This window comes from Cyprinodon variegatus, unplaced genomic scaffold, assembly GCF_000732505.1.
Source record: "Cyprinodon variegatus isolate N-32 unplaced genomic scaffold, C_variegatus-1.0 Scaffold1134, whole genome shotgun sequence".
NCBI classification, from domain to species: Eukaryota; Metazoa; Chordata; class Actinopteri; order Cyprinodontiformes; family Cyprinodontidae; genus Cyprinodon; species Cyprinodon variegatus.
The window spans coordinates 162617-164998 of NW_015151587.1; the positions used below are offsets into that span (position 1 = coordinate 162617).

The following is a 2382-nucleotide window of genomic DNA, read 5'->3' on the forward strand; positions in this document are numbered from 1 at the left end:
GCAGTTTGGAAAAGTGAAGGAACAATAAGAGAGGAGAGAGGAATGCATAATGGAAGTAATGAAGGGGGGAGGGAGGGAGATCTCTTCTCTTTGAAGTTCAGACCTAAGGGAAAAATCTTCTGCTGAATTAAATAGTTTGTAGTTTATAAATAAAGGGTTTTGGGGAAAAGCTTGATTTTCTTCAATCTGCCACAAAGATGCAGCAACCTTCATTTCTATAAAAACAGATTCCTTTATTTGCTCTAAGAGCTTCATTCTGAGGTAACTCAGATAACTTTATTCATTCACTTCTCATTCTAAACAAGAAGCTTTAGGAGCAAAAAAACGCATCAAAGAAAAAAGACTAAAACTAACATAGAAATACAGTGAATAGAGATTTAAAGAGTTGATATACGGCAAAGTGATCTTAGAGGGAAACAGGAAGTGAAAGCCATGATGTTTTCACTGAGCCAAGTCTCTGTTAGACCAAAGGCAGCAAACCAAGAAAGTTCCAATGGTTTTAGTTCAGAGGCAGAAACGTCTCATCGTGTGCGATAAATGGCACCTTAATCCTATTTATCTTCATATACTGTATTTATATTGCTTATTCTTAATGTACCTTTTTCCTCCCTGTTTGCACCTTCTAACTTCTATGCCAATATGTGACGAGTGACTTTCTCCACTGTGGGATCAATAAAACTCATCTAATCTAATCTAATCTAATCTAATCTAATCTAATCATGCAGTTAGTCACTGTTGACCTTTGACCTCTGCATAAACTGGTCAGTTCCCATAGAATCAGACTGAGGGATCTACCAAACATCCAACATGTCTGCGTCGACAGAGAGAAGCTTCCAGAATTTTCATAAAATCTCTGGATTGGTGAAAACCAGACAGAAAATGTTTGGTTGCCAGAAGTGCAGGAAGTGATTTAAAAATGGCGGCGCTCTAACCCTGCAGTACGGCAGTCAGTCAGCCGGGTTCCGTTAGATGAAAGACTGTAATAATAAACTTTATTTATGCGCCGGGCAGCATTCTGAACTAAACATATTTAATTGGACTATGTCTGTTTATCTCTATATATGTATTTTTTGCAAAGTATTTTTAGACATTTGATGTTTAAATAAGATGAACTGAATTCATACCTACAAGAAAAAGACTAATTTTATTGGATTAAATTGCGTGAACGTGAGTTAATAATAATTGTGCTTTGATCAGTCAGACAGGCTTTGTCGGGGGCCTGGTGAGGAGCCAGCCGTCCGTCTCATCATTCGGCCACGGGGACGTTGCTCTGGACCCAAGCCATTGCTGATGCCATTGTCCCAAAGACTGCAGCCAGGCAGGCAGCCATCTGAGCAACCTAACACCACATGTCAGCATTACATCCAGCAGGCATGCGCTACTGAGGCCTGCTACTTTTAGATCCTTCCTTCCATAACATGAAGGCTTGAATGCCAGGCCTTTTTAGAGCCTCCTTCATGCCAAGGAGGTCATTTAGATGTTTGGATTCAGTTGTGCTGCATCAACAGTAGCCTCTGAAGCAGCGAGTAGCACCAGGCAGAGCTCTGAGGTTTACCGCCTGGACAGGCGGACCATCAGCAGTCACACCACCGGGTGAAACTCCAACATCTTTATGTCAAATGCCTTTTCAGGAGAAAGTACTCCTACGAAAATAGTTTGCTCCTCAACTCAAAGGGGTCCCATGGTGCTGGGCAGCATTCCTGGGGGTGGGCTGCTCACGTTACCACGGCAGCAGAACTCTGTGTCGCCCACGCTTCTGACCTTGGCGACTTTCACCTTGCATGCCTGTGGCTCCTGAACGTGGCGTGGAACGTTCAGGTCAATTCCATACCTTCTGGATTGATCTGAGTGATCAAACCATGCATTCAAACACAGGTTTCTGTTTAAGGCTGATCTAGGTGTACTTTCTATGTGAGTAGAAGGATAGAAAGGATAGAAATACAACCAAACAGATGAGCTCTGAGCTTAGATCTAGTCCCAGTAAAAGCTCCTTTCCTAAACAGACCAAACAATCTAAAGAAGTTTAATGCGAGCATTGGTTTAAACCTTTAAACTGGGATCAACCAGTAAACCTGCAGGCTGGGAGTCAGCGGCTCTGATCAGGTTCAGGTGAAGCAGCTTGATTTGAACGGTTTTAAACACAGAAGAAGAGAAGGAGAAGCTCCTTTAAAGTCAGCACAGAACTTTACTGGGACTTCTGGGATTTCATACTGGTACAGGCGGTGGCTACGCTAACGTCTCCAGGGTTGTAATTAAGAACGTTTCTGAAATGCTGCATGCGTCTGGATGTAAACTTTAACTGAAAACATGGAGGTCCAGTCCTGGACGCATCAGAAATCTAGAATTAAACTGGATGAATCTGATCAACGTGGTGCTTCTAGG

General features: G+C 42.5%; 1 protein-coding gene across 1 annotated transcript in view; it reads right to left on the reverse strand.

Annotated features, from left to right (window-relative positions):
• The window catches only part of LOC107101692 (actin-binding LIM protein 1-like), a 49059-nt gene that overhangs the window by 40493 nt on the left and 6184 nt on the right, over positions 1-2382 (reverse strand). The window lies entirely within an intron of this gene.